The sequence below is a fragment of the Macrotis lagotis genome, chromosome X, assembly GCF_037893015.1.
Source record: "Macrotis lagotis isolate mMagLag1 chromosome X, bilby.v1.9.chrom.fasta, whole genome shotgun sequence".
In the NCBI taxonomy this organism is placed as follows: Eukaryota; Metazoa; Chordata; class Mammalia; order Peramelemorphia; family Peramelidae; genus Macrotis; species Macrotis lagotis.
Genome location: NC_133666.1, coordinates 370617875 through 370632855, shown reverse-complemented (window position 1 = coordinate 370632855; position 14981 = coordinate 370617875). Strand labels below are relative to the sequence as shown.

The 14981-nt window shown below is 33.0% G+C and overlaps 1 long non-coding RNA gene across 1 annotated transcript in view; it reads right to left on the bottom strand.

The window, feature by feature from the left end:
• LOC141498548 (uncharacterized) overlaps nucleotides 1–14981 on the bottom strand; it is a 32471-nt gene that overhangs the window by 16642 nt on the left and 848 nt on the right. Inside the window, exon 2 of the long non-coding RNA XR_012471682.1 lies at nucleotides 14080–14190. This is a non-coding gene — a long non-coding RNA (uncharacterized LOC141498548). The remainder of the gene's footprint in view (nucleotides 1–14079; nucleotides 14191–14981) is intronic.

Below are 14981 nucleotides of genomic sequence, written 5' to 3'. Positions count from 1 at the left end.
ACAAAGTCTGACAAAAACTAACAAAGAAACTCACTGAGCAAAGATGGATATTCCATGGGTAGATATTCCCTCAAAGTTCATGTTAAAAAAGCAGATTAATGTTTTCTTTTTCTAATATTGTTTCTCTTATTCTCACATTTTTTACATTTAAGATTGCAGTTCTTTTTAAGTTTCAAGTTTTTTTAAAGTTTCAAGTCTATGATTCATGAAATGAGAAGAGGCACTGTCCACAACCTTAATGATGAGAAACATCTATCTAAAGTCATTATCACATATTATCTGTAATGGGGGATAAAATCAGGGATGATGGAAGAATGGCTATTATTACCACTATTATTCAACATTGTACTAGAAATCTAGGCAAAATACATAAAAATTCATAAAATTCATAAAATAACTTGAAGGAATGGAAGGAATAAGGAATCAAAAATATCATTCAACAGATGGAATGATGGTATTCTTACAGAATCTAATAAACAAAAAAATCTATTTGAAATAATTAACAATTTTAGCAAAGTTACAAAATATAAAATATATATAAATATAAAATATATATAAAATAAATATAAAATAAAAAATAAACCCATATTAATCATCACCATTTCTATTATCATTAAAGTCCATGAACAAGAAAGAAAAAGAGATATTTCATTTAAAAACTTTATATAGTATAAAAACGTGGTAAGGTATAAAATGATTATAATTTGATATGATTCATGACTCTTCAGAGGTGTATTTCTAATGAGACAGAAGAGGAGAGGGTACTTAGTGACTATAGAGCAATGATATGCATCAGCAATCAAGCAATCAGTCAATCAAACTGTGACTGTACTTTGATTTACAGTACTTTGAATTTATAAGGCACTCAAGTAATCAATTAATTCACCTTTGATTGGTGTTACTTTATTGATAGTACTTCTATAAATACATGATAACAGGTGAAAATGCACAAAGATTTATTATAGGAGAAGGGGAAAAAGGAGCTTGTGAACACTGAGTTAATTATATTCAATGTCTTTGACCCAGAGAGGGAATAAGATATATTCCCAATTGGGTTTAAAAATCTATCTTACTCTAAAGGAAAGTGGGGAGGGAGAAGGGAAATAAAAAGGGAAGGGATAGATAAGAGGGAAGGTGAAGATATATGTTAAAATAAACTAAAAGTTAACATTTAGAAGAAAAGTTAAAGGGAAAAGGGAGTAAAACTTTGGTGAGGAGTAACAGGAGGAAAGGGAAGAGAAAAATATAAATGGAAAAACATAGCATGGAAGGAAAAACAGAACTAGTAATCTTAACTGTAAATATGAATGGGATGAACCACTCCTCACCCCAAAATAAATGTGGATGACAGAATTGATTAAAAATCAGAATACCACAATATGTTGTTTAAAAGAAACACATTTGAAGCAAGGAGACACACAAAGATTGAAGGAAAAAGTCTGGGGCAAAATATATTATGTTTCAGCTGTTGTAAAAAAAAATCAGGGGTAGTGATCCTGATCCCAGGTTAAGCAAAAGAAAAAAATGATCCCATTAAAAGGGATAAGGAAGGAAACTACAGCTTCCTAAAAGATATCATAGGCCCTGCAGCTATATCATTATTAAGCATGTATGCACCTAATGGTATAGTATCCAAATTCCTAGAGGAGAAACTTAGTGAATTATAAGGAGACAGAGAGCCAAATTTTAATAATGGGGGACTTCAACCTTCCCCTCTAAGAATTAGAAAAATATAACCACAAAATAAACCATAAAATAAAAAGGAAGTTAAGAAGGTGAATAAAATCTTAGAAAACTTAGTTATGATAGACCTCTAGAGAAAATTTAATGGGGATAGAAAAGAACATAACCTTTACTGTGCAGTATATGGCACTATACCAAACTTGACCATGTACTGGGGCATAAAAACCTTAGAACTAAATGCAGAAAGACAAAAATAATAAACATATATTTTTCAGATCATGCCTCTTTGTAGGTGAGCGTAGGATATACTTAGAAAACCCCAGAAAATCATCTAAAAACCTACTTGAAACAATTAACAAATTCAGCAAAGTAGCAGGACATAAAATAAACAAACACACATCAACATTTCTATATATGAACAATAAAGCCCAAGATAAAGAGATAGAAAGAAAAATTCCATTTAAAGTAATCATAGACAACATTAAATATTTGGGATTCTACCTCCATAGATAAATCCAGAAACTGTATGAAGAACCTAACAAAATTCTTTTTGCTAAAATAAAGTCAGATCTAAACAAGTGGAAAAAATGTCAAATGCTCATGGTTAGTCCAAGTTAATTTAATAAAATGACAATGGCATCCAAATTAAATTATTTTAGTGCCACAAAAATAATTACTTTACCTAGTTAGAAAAAATAGTAACAAAATTCATCTACAGCAACAAAAGGTCAAGAACATCAAGCAAACTGATAAAAAAAAAAACTGTAAAAGAAGGTGGGGTAATTGTACCAAATCTAAAACAATATTATAAGGGGCAGCAAGGAGGCACAGTGGATAGAGCACTGTCCCAGAAGTCAGGAGGCCCTGAGTTCCAATCCAATCTCAGACACTTAATAATTACCTAGTGTTAAGACCTTGGGTAAATCACTTAACCCCAGTACCTTGCAAAACAACAACAATAATAACAACAAAACTCCCTGGTACTGGTTAAGAAATAGAGTAATGGACCAGTGGATTAGGATAGGTACAAACTAAACTGTAGAAAATGATAGGATAAAACCTAGGATAAAAACTCAGTCTTCTACAAAAATTACTGAAAAACTAGAAAATAATATGATATAAAAACTAGGCACATATCACCATCTCACACCCTATACCAAAATAAGTTCAAAGTGGTTTCAGGGTGATACCATAGAGCAAGTAATATATCAAGAAATACTCTATCTGAAAGATCCATGGAAAGGGAAGAAAATCATGAACAATTAAGAAATAGATTACATTGGGCGGCTAGGTGGCACAGTAAATAGAGCACCAGCCTTGGAGTCAGGAGTACCTGGGTTCAAATCTGGCCTCAGACACTTAATAATTACCTAGCTGTGTGGCCTTGGGCAAGCCACCTAACCCCATTGCCTTGCAAAGTCTAAGAAATAGAGTACATTATAATTGCAAAATGAATGATCTTGACTATTTAAATTAAAAAGGTTTTGCACCAGTAAAACCAGTGTTGCCCAATTTGGAAGTTAAAGAGAAAGCTGGGGAAACAATTTTCAAAACTATGGGTTCTTACAAAGTCTCATTTCTAAAATATATATAGAGATTATTGAATAAAAATTATACGGTTACAATCATTCCTCAATTGATAAATGGTGAAAGGATATGAATAGGTAGTTTTCAAACAAAGAAATTAAAACTATATATAGTTATATGGAAAAAAGTGCACCAAATCACTACTGATAAAAGGAATGCAAATTAAAACAACTATGTGTATCACCTCACACCTATCAGGATGATAGAAAAGGAAAAATGATCAATGTTGGATAGGTTCTGGGTTGAATGGGATATTAATGCATTATTGGTGAAGTTGTGAAGTAATCCAAGCATTCTGAGAGCAATATGGAACTATGCCCAAAGAGCAATACAACTAATAATATCCTTTCACTCAGCAATTCCAATACTAGTCCTTTATCCAGAAGAAATCATAACAAATGAGAAAAGTCTCAAATGTTTCAAAATATTCATAGCAATTCTTTTTGTAGTGGCAAAAAATTGACAATTGAGGTAATGTCATCAATTGGGGAATGGCTGAACAAGATATAGTACATGTATGTTATGGAGTACTATTTTTCTATAAAAGATATGAATGGTTAGATTCTAGAGATGCATGAAAAGAAATATAGGAACTGATGCTGAGAAAGGGTTCTAGAACCAAAAGAACATTGTAAAATTAAGAACCACATTATGATTTGATCAGCTTTGATGGGTTAAACTCCTCTTAGCAATTCAGAAATTTAGGTCAATGCTGGGAAACCTGATATGGTTTCCACATCCAGAAGAAGAAAAAACAAAACAAAGAAACAAGCAAAAAATAAAAACTACAGAATTTGAATGAATACTATGCTCACTGTTTTAAAATTTATCTTGTGTTTTTCTTTTCTGTCCCATAGTTTTCTTTCCTTTTCCTTAGACTTAAATCCATCTACAAAAAAAAATGGCTAATATGTAAACATGTTAAACAACAATGTGTATGTACAATGTTCATTTGACTATTCACTGCTTAGGAGAAGGGGGGTGGGAATGGAGGGTGAAACAATATTATGTAACTTGCGTGTAGATGAATGTTGAAAATATAACATGCAACTGGAAAAATAAAATAAAAAAGTGTGCTAAAAAGAGAATGCTACAAAATTAAGTTTCTTTAAATAAAAATTATGTAATAAAAAAACTAAAAGTATTTCCCCAATTGATGAATAATCAATGACTATGAAAAGACAATTTGTAGATAAAGAAATTAAAGCTAACTATAGTCATATGAAAAATGCTCTAAGTAATTAGAGAAAGGGAAATTCACACCTATCAGATTGGCTAAAAGGGAAATGAAAGATGTTAGAGGAGATATAGGAAAATTTGGACACTGATGTTCTGCGGTGGAGTCATGAACAGAACCAACCATTCTGATAGTAATTTGGAACTATGCTCAAAGGGCAAGAAAACTGTGCATGCCCTTTGATCCATCAATACCACTACTTGGTCTGTATCCACAGATACATATGTACAAAAATATTTATTGCAGCTATTTTTGTAGTGGTAAAGAGTTGGAAGCTTAAGGGTTGTCCATTAATTGGGGAATGGTATATGAATAAAATGGAATATTATTACTCTATAAGAAATGATAAGTAGACATAATTAACAAAAACCTGGAAACGCATATGAACTCATGCTGAGATATATGAGCAGAAGTTGGAGGGTATTTTAATTTAAACTGCAACACTGTGGGAAGATCAGCTGTAGTAGACGTATCCCCTCTGTCATATAACAGTCAAATATAATTTTAAAAGATCCATGATGCAAAATGCCATCCACATCCAGAGAAAATAACTATGTAATCTGAATGAAGATCAAAGCATACTATTTTCACCTTTTTAAAAATGAAGGATTTTTTTGCTTTTTCCTTCTTATAATTTTCCTGTCTGAATTCTGTCTTCTTTCACAGCATGAATAATATGGAAATATGTGCAAAAACTTGTGCATGTATAAACTATATTAGATCATTTGCTATCCTGGGGGCTGAGACAACGGTGGGAAGGAGAAAACTTTACAAAAATTTATGTTGTAAACTATCCTGAGATATAATTGAATGAATAAATTAAAAGAAGGAAAAAAAAAGAAAATTTGGCAATCTTTACTGAGCCAGTTGGAACTGGCTCTAGGAGAGCCCTGAGTTTTATATAGTTTGTATTAGCAAAGGGGACGAAAAGTAGCCTAGACATAACATCAGAAGGAAATTGTGATTTGTGGTGACAAGGAGCAATATTTTGGGGCAGCTAGGGGGTGTCATGGATAGAGCATCAGCCCTGGAGTCAGGAGGACCTGAGTTCAAATTGGACCTCAGATATTTAATAATTACCTAGTTGTGTGACATTGAACAAGTCACTTAACCCCATTGCCTTAAATAAAGGGAAAAAAGGAGTAATATTTTAAAAAGTTAGACTTAATAACTTTTTAAGTAAAAAAAAAACAAAACTAAACATTATGTAAAGAAGCATCATTATATAATAACTTACAATTTGAAATGGAAGTGCTTTTCTGGTTTTATCCATGGTCTAAGACAACCAAAATTCAAAAGCATATTAAAACAATCATAAATTAATGCCTAGCTTGGGCTCACTCAGACCCCTAACCCACTTCTCCACATGGTTAGTAGCATGGTTCCACTAACAAATCCAAGGACACCCTAGTTCCATTTATCAGATTCAGAAACTGAGATCCATCAATTTTATTTTTATGGCCATAAGATATTGAAACATAACAGAACCAATTATTATGATTCATTTCTCTCAATCTAGTCAACCAGGATTCTTTCTACTGATATTTATTTTACAGTAGATTGGTAGCAACTAATGGTGAGCCATAGTGACAAATTCTCACCTAGGAAAAATACATCTACAATCATGTTTACATATATATTTGTGTATAAACATAAATATATATTCATATATATCCTATGCATATATCAAATATATATATATATATTCATATATATGTATATATATAAATATACATGCATATATGTGTGTGTGAATCCATATATCTATACTACAAAGAAACATAGCTAAAGTTTATCTATTTATTTTCATGTAAATAATTCTCTTTCACTGCTTCTTTAAATTTCCTGTCTGCAGTTGAGCATTCAAAGAGTGTTTAATGTGGGAGGCAAGCCAGCTTATGGCATTTATGCTAATTTTTTCCATTTCTCACATCATATTCCATGTAACAATGAAAAAGATTAAATGATTAAATGATTCTCGATGGCAAAAGTTCAAAGCAATGAAGTTATTTTCATCTGGGAATGTTGCCATCAATTCATAAAGTCCTTTTTTTTTCCAGCTGAAAAATTCACACTGTGCTGGCTAGTCAAATAGGAAATTTGTTTTTGTTTTGGTATTCAAATTATATCAAATTTACTTAAATTTGTGTTATTTTTGACAAAACAACATAATGAAATGATTTTGATGGCTTACATATATGCCATATCTACATATATGCATATCTACATATATAACATGTCTGTTGTCTTCCAATACCATTTAAGTCAGATATTGTTCTTATAAACTCAGAAAATAGTTTGAAGCAAATGTCTTCCATAGAGTTTTAGATTATTGTTTTTATCCCTCTCCTTTTCTCCTTTTTCATAGCACTATTTCTATATTTTATAAATCTCTTTGTGACTTCAAATGCTTTTGGTAAGGCAAATAAACAAACAAATAAATAGTAAGAGTTATGTATTAAATACACATACTATAGTTTCAGTTATATCTTGAATAGATATACAAATATCTTTAGATAGACATAGGTAATATCAATAGAAAAAAAGATAGGGAGACATTTCAGACAGAAGAGATTAAAAGACTGGGAGATGATGAAAAGATTGTAGAGATATGTACTAAGCAGTAATGGAAAAACTTTCTAATTATGATTTCACATTAACTCCTTTACTGTTCAATCGTATTTCAAATCTGGTGTGACAATGAAATTCACTGAGGAAATGGTTCATATTTAGTGTTGACCTCTATTTACAATTCAGACATGTATCATATTCCTTCTCATTGCTCCTTCCATTCACTAACAGAAATCCTTTGGACACAAAATACCACATCCTTGGTACTAGTTGTCTGCTGTGGCCCCAGTATGTTTCTTTGGCCAATGGAAACTGTCTCTAACACAATGCCGAGAGAGGGTCATTAAGTTATAGTGTTGAGTTGTACTGCAGCTTTTGTAGGGTGTCCTTGGTTTGTTAGTGGAACCATGCTACTAACCATATGGTCAAGTGGGTAAGGGGTCTGAGTGAGCCCAAGCTAGGCATTAATGCATTAATTCATGATTATTTTAATATGGTTTTGAATTTGGGGTGTCTTAGACCATGTATAAAATTGAAGTTGTTGTTTTGGAGTGTTTAAAGTTTGAGATATTCAGAAAAATAAGTCATGTAATCTATCTTGTTGGTCACATAACAGACTATTTCTTTAGCTTATTTTTCTATTTTTTTCTTTAAAAAAAATGCTTGGACTTCCTGGTTGGTGCAGTGGATAGAGCACCAGCCATGGAGTCAGGGGGTCCTGAGTTGAAACCTGATCTCAGACACTTACTATTTACTTAGCTGTGTGACCTTGGGGAAGTTACTTAACCCCATTACCTTGCAAAAAGTAAAAGGGGGCTTTATTATAAATATCTCATGACTGACCATAACTCCTTTAAATTAGATGTCTACTTTTTATTTTTTTTAAATTCACAAGTTAGCTCTTATCAGGAAGAAGAAAATTTTAAGAACAGAGATCTGTTCCTAAAGTTAGAAATTTTTTCCCAACTGGTTTCATAGGTTATACTGAGAGTAGTAGAATGGATATGATAATTAATATATCATTAGTATTCTAATATCTAAATCTCCTAAAATTGCAGATGTTGGGGAGGGAGAGAGACAGACAGAGAGAGAGAGAGAGAGAGATGGACAGAGACAGAGACAGAGACAGAAAGGAGAAATTGGGAAATTGGGTGGTATTTATTTCCCTTAAGCTAAAGAGTAAACAATTTTATCACTAAAGGAATGTGTCTTAGAGTGCCTTAGAACTTCTTGGTTTGTTAGTGAATAGCAGGGTAGGGATACAAACTAAAGAAAAGGTGTTAGTGTTTTCCAACAAGTTAAGCAAGTTTGGGGTATGGAAAAATTATCACCTCTTCCAGTCCTATTTGTATTTTTAAATAACAATTTTGCCCATTACCGGGCAAATTTTCTTGCACAGTGAAATCTGATGTTTACACGTGGTATTTGAAATAATGTGGTACTTGGGATTTAGAGACAGAAACTGTTTCCAATACCCTACTCATCATTTATACCACAAGAAACAATACCTTTTAAATCATTCTACTGAGCCTATATTAGCATAAATTTGTAACATTCAGAGAACACTGAAGAACATAATAATTGGTCTTCAAAATTAAGCTGACCATTTTTTAGCTGGTGTGGGAATTTTTTTCTGCTTGATGAGGACTAGTCTACCTATGGATTTGGACTGGAACAGAATTATAAGGCAACAATCCTGGAGACAAAAAAAAGACTATATTGCTGATGTTCCTCCAGATATTTCGAGAGACAGTATAACGGGTACCAATTAAAGAGCCCTCTACCCAACATTCAGATCTGTCCCTCCTAGGTCCATGCTAGAGCCAGAAATTCTAACTATGACTTAATTATTGACACTGCAATCCCTACCTCTACTTTTGTGCAAGGTCTTTTTTGTCCTCTGGTTGCCCATTATTAGTGCCCACCTTTTAGGTTCATCCTTGTCCTTTAACCTTTTATGTGAAGATCGGGGGTATGGTCTGCCTAGAGATTTAATCACTTATTTATCAGTACCCAGAGTCTTCTTTGATATCCAAAAGTACTTCTTAGCAAGCATGTTTATAACTTAATTATAAGTTCTGTTCCTTCTAACTGTCCCTTGGTGGCAACAAATTCTGGCATCCAGAACTACTTCAAAAATACTTATTTATCTGAAATCATTTTTTCTCTCTTCTTCCTTTTGTCTTCTCACTATATAAGTAACTCCCTATGTTTAGAGTATCTCCCAACTCTTAGTCCCCTGTAATCTCAATGCCCAATAAAATTCCAACTTGCTTGGGAGAGTGCTCATGTCTTATGCATTCTTTCTCATACATCCAATGCTGAGCCCCGACATTTTGGAGGCTCCCTGAACGGAGAGCAGTCTGAAGTCTCAGCTCTCTCCTAGGTAAAATAAACTCTTTAATACTCTGAAAGGACCTCCAGAAACCTAAAATAATCTGGAGATGGTAAACTCCAAAGCAGTGGTTGGTTCCTTTGGTTACTAAGCAACCAAAGCTGCAGCTGATCTCACTAAGGTGGAAGCTTCTTAGTGTAGCGGACAAGATTTTCGATTTTTAGTCGAGTAGGCACTTCTCTCCTCTTCCATTCTGGGATGAGGACATCAGAGTGAGTGGTTAAGGGTCATTTTCACTCTAGACAAGGCATCCTTCTCTGCCCCCTCTCTAAATTAAGGAACTCTATTCCTATAAGACCTGGAGGAGAGTCATAGTCAAACCAGGACACTGCAGTTATTCAAGGCTTGTATTTTATTAGCCAATCAATCCCTGACAGGCAGGGGCAGAAACAGAAAAACCAGAATACTGAAAAAGCCTGCTTTCAAACTACTTAAGTTCCTTTTACCTGATATCAATGCTATCTAGAAGACCATGAGAAATTCTTAAACGTGCAGGTTTATGCAATTAGTAACCCAATCTGCATAAGATTTTTTTTTTTTTGGTACTGATAGAATGCTTCTATGTTTTCTCTCTGTTTTGGCTGGTCAATCCAACTTCTCCTACACCTTTCTTCCTTTGCCCTCTTCTTTCCTTCTCTGTTTTCTCTAAAGTACAGAATGGGAGAAATAGGCTTCCCCAGATGACATGTGGCTAAGGCACCAATTGGTTATTTACCTATTAAATAAGCCAGCTCAGAAGGGAAAAGATTACTCTCTTCTTATTTTTAAGTTCTTAAACCAAAAGTTCCCTAGAACTTCTTTTTCTTCTACAGTAGTGACTTAGCTGGTTTTCTTTACTTTCTGTCAAAGAAGAACTTTTCAGAATTTAAATATTCAGCTCCTATTAGAGAAGCTTAGCTTAATAAATTAACTTGAAAATTTCTTTTTTAAGTTCTGCAATTTGGTAACAATTGAAAAAAACTTTTCCAAAAAGTTTTTTTGATGTGCCTATTAAAGTGTTGAAATTTAATTTAATGGTTAATGTAAATGGGTCAGGCTGACACTCTTCATTTTCTCTATCACAAGATCATTATATTATACATTTCCTATTCTGGAAGTTCTCCCTTCACTCCTCATACTCATGTGAGAGTCTGGAGAGAGAGTGTGATTTAGTAACTATCACTCAGTGCTTTTACTGCCATGACCTGAGTTCAAGTCCTGTTGAAGGAACTAATTTCTTTCCATCCCCATTCTCACTGCAGGAGCAGGAATCCCATAGCAATGGCAGTTATCTGCTCTCACTGCTGTCACTTTTCTGAAAACTCTTAAATCATCATGTGCTTGGATTTAAAGGTAAGAGTGAAATCTACATTGAAAATAGTTTTTACTTTTAATTCCCATTATTATACTGCATGCATAAGAGAAGCATGTGCTTTACATTTGTCCTATCCCTGGATGAGTGACCTTATGTCAATTTCAGTGGTTTTAACTACGTTGAAAAAGGTATGAGCAAGTCTGATTTTGTTTAAATAGAAAGATGGGGAATGAAAGTCTTTTTTTTTGGTAACAATTTTGAAAGGTTACAAAATAAACTAAATGCTTGAAATGCTAAGTAATTGGAGCTATAATCACTTTTAGGGATACTGGAAGCTTTCCTAGTCACCAGCAGAATCAATGTTTTAAAATGTGAATTCTCTTTTTATTCTTTTGGGTTTTGTAATTAAACTGTTAAAGGACTAAATTAAAATAATAATTAAAAGTAGTTTTTCATTTGAATTAGAATATCATTATCTTAAGTTTTCAGGGTCTAGCCCCATGCTACAAAGTTTTAAGAGTGATTTGATTAGAGTTAGGAATCAGCAAAAAATGTAAAATTTACCATTTATAAATATTTCTATCAGTTTAACACAGGAGAAAATCTGCAAACAGTTTAGTGAATAGGAACAATATGAGAGCTGTTGCTCAATTACATCAGCCCTGCTATCCTTGCCATTTGAAGAATTGGATTTTTATGTATAATTAAGAGGAAAATCCAATCTAAAATTTCACTTTGTAAACCTAGCTTTCATAGAAATTTCTTAAAATCAAAGGTTGGGGCTTGTCACTGCAATGCCTCATTAATTGCCAAATGCTAAACAGTAAGAAGTATTTCAATTATAATAAGTAATAGTTATATCATATATATAAGATTCAGTTCTTGAAGAATTCTATTTTCTTCCTGAGAATTGTATTGAGTATATTTAGACTAAAGTATACAAGTTTGTGAAATCCATCTAGCTAAGGAATTAATGTTAAGAAACAGTTTTGCGGTGTTTGCTTTGTTCTAAGTAAAATGTTTTCTATATGGAGACATTATATTCATTAAATTTAGTGAAGAACAATTCATGTGACACCTCACTTGGAAATCTGATTGTTTTATGCTTGTTTCATCTGAAATTAGAACACTTGTAGAAATAAGTCACCTAAGGTGATCTCATTATGTAAAAGAAATCTGAAAGTGATAGTGCACTGTTTATGCTTATTTGAACATAGTTAATACTGAACATATTTTTCCTGGGAAAATGTTTTATATAATTTATTTCTATGTGCACTTTGAGATTATTGTACTGATACATCCCAAATATTTTTTGTTTTAACGTATTTAAAGCAGCACAACAATGAAAAAATGAGTTGTAATTTTCCTGTGATAATCTCTTGCTTTTACCCCTGTGAAATTGACAATACTTGATAAGCTGAACTTGTCTGAAATTTTGAATATTAGAATTTGTTATTTAAAGACTTTATGAGATTGTAAATCAACCTTCTATTTGAGTCTTGCTCCAGGTATGGTTATCAAGAAATACTGTTTGGTTCAATGATCAGTAATGCCTTAGACATACATTCTGTAGGTCGTATTTCCATAGGAAAGTTCAGGAGAGCAATTGTTTTATATATTACAAAGTGGGTTTCTCCTAATTCTAACTTACTTAATGTGACATTTGCAATGTCTCATCTAGCAGACTTTATGTCTGACTCAGTGCATTTAGCCTTCTATAAATCCTTGCCTAGAAGCTGACATCCAAAATAAACAAATTTCTCCCACATGTCCTAAGTATTTATGGTAAATCATGATAATCATTAGGTCAGGAATAAAAGATAAGACAGTCAACTAAGCAAGTGGCCTGTTAATGGCTACATGTTCCTGTGATAATTGAGATTCTTTATTTTCTCACATTGGTAAGGGGATTTTTAGTAAAATGATGAAGATTTTGTGACAACATAATTTGATTTTCTCTCATAGTAGCCTCCTTTTTTTTAAGGAAGGAATAATGGCTCAACTAGTTATTTCAGAAGGAGGATAGCCTTTGGTCTATCTTGAAATTGTCTTAAAAGAAAATCCATTTTTTACCTAAGGATTTTGAATTACTTTAAGCATTGAAAAAGTTACAAATATTTCATTGTAATGCACTCTTCTAAAATGCTTATACGAACTCAGGTTAATGTGGCAACTTTTAAGGAATTCATTTTAATACAAGAATCCATATCTTTATTTTATTGATATGTTAATGGAATCTCACCCTCCAATTGAGGGAAGTGAGTAATAGTAAATATAAAATTGAGTTCTAAATGTTAAAACTAGGTTTTAATTTTCTTTTTTGTAACTAAAATTTCTGTGTATATCAGAATGACAACTGACAAATCAAATTAAAATTTCTATGATTCCATTTTTCACTTTCTTATAATGGAAATAAAAGTTTTGATTTCATTAAAAATTTTTGTTTTGAGATTTTTACCAGAGATAAAGATTTCAAAAAGTAACTCTACTCTGAAGGACCTTTGAGACAACATCTGAAGCCACAGAAGTATATCAGATGCATCATAAAAAATGAAATGGACTTGAGTTTTACTTTACCATTTGTGCTTCTTATCTGTACAGTCTATATGACCAAAAGGGAACTGTCTCTTTTGACACCATAAATGTTTCACTCCATCTTTGGGTGCAGTTATAAATCTTACATTGACTGTCCATAACTCTTGGCCAACCAAGGTCCTCAAGGTATTCCATCTCCCCCCACCACACACACATACACCTGCTTGGGGTTCTTGCCTTCTGTTAGTCATTCTGTTACCAACTCTTTTTTCTTCACATTGCTGTTTGCCTCACTCTTGCTTGTCAAAGGTCTTCTTAATACTCCTTCTTGGAGTAAGAACTCTGTAATGCATTTAGGCTCAGTCAAGGAAAATACACCAAAATTGTTGAGAGTGTCATCCTAACATTGGCCCCTCTGACTTTGGCCATAGATCTATGGGAAGCAATTATAACCAAACTCATTGCTTTATAGGTTTTGCTAGTCTGAAAATCCAGTCCCCTGAGGCTCTCTAGTCCTTTTCTAACTTGGTCTATAATAGTTAGAAGATGAGACATAGGCCCTCAAGGAAGCACTCTTTTCACTTAGCATGGGAGACCCAATGCATTTCATTCTACTTGCACCCTAATGTGTCTTCTCCTTTGACCTCTTGGTTAAGTATTTTTACCCAGACTACAAGCTTACCATTTCTAGATGATCACTCACGAAGGTATCAACAAATTCCAACTACTTCCCTGGATTTTGCAGTCAATTTAGATCCCTCCGTGAAGATGACTAACCTGAAATGCTTCCTTTCCTTTCCTGTCTCTGTCCCTGTGTCAGCTCGAAGAAATCACAGAAGATGGATCTTCAGCCCTTCTTTCCATAAAAAGCATTTCATTGACATGTCTCTAATGAGGAAATTATGAAGGGGTCCCAATTAATGACACACCTTCCCAACATTCAGATTTGCCCTGAGTGTCTTTCCTTGGTCCTTAATAGGACCAGGAATTCTATCTATGATTTAAATTAACTCTGCTTTGCTCAAGGTCTTTTTTGTTTTCAAGTTGTTTATTATCACTTCCCACTGCTTAGGGCCATCCTTACCTCAATTTAAGCTTTTTATGTGAAAATTAGGTCTGGTCTGCCTAGAGACTTAACCATTTATTATCAGTACTTAGTGTCTTCTTTGATATCCAAAAGACCCACCTAACAAATAGGTTTATCAGAGCATATGAAGAGACAGTTTTAAAATGAAGAAATAAATAAATAAATATATATATATATATATATATATGTTTATAATGAAAAAAATCCTCCAAATAATTATTGATTATTGAAATGCAAATTAAAACAACATTGAGGTATCACCTCGCACCTATCAGATTGGATAAGATGAGAAAAAGGGAAAATGATCATTTCATTATTGGAGAGGATGCATGAGGATTGTGACATTGATGCATTCCTGGTGGAGCTGTGAGTAGATCTAATCTTTCTAAAGAGCAATTTAGAACTATACCCAAAGAACAATGAAACTGTTTATACCCTTTGACCCAGAAATTCCAATTCTAGAACTATATCCAAAAGAAATTATAAAAAAGGTAAAAGTCCCATATGTTCCAAAATATTCATAGCAGTTCTTTTTGTGGTGGAAAAGAATTAGAAATTGATCCTATGCCTATCAGCTGGGGAATGACTAAAC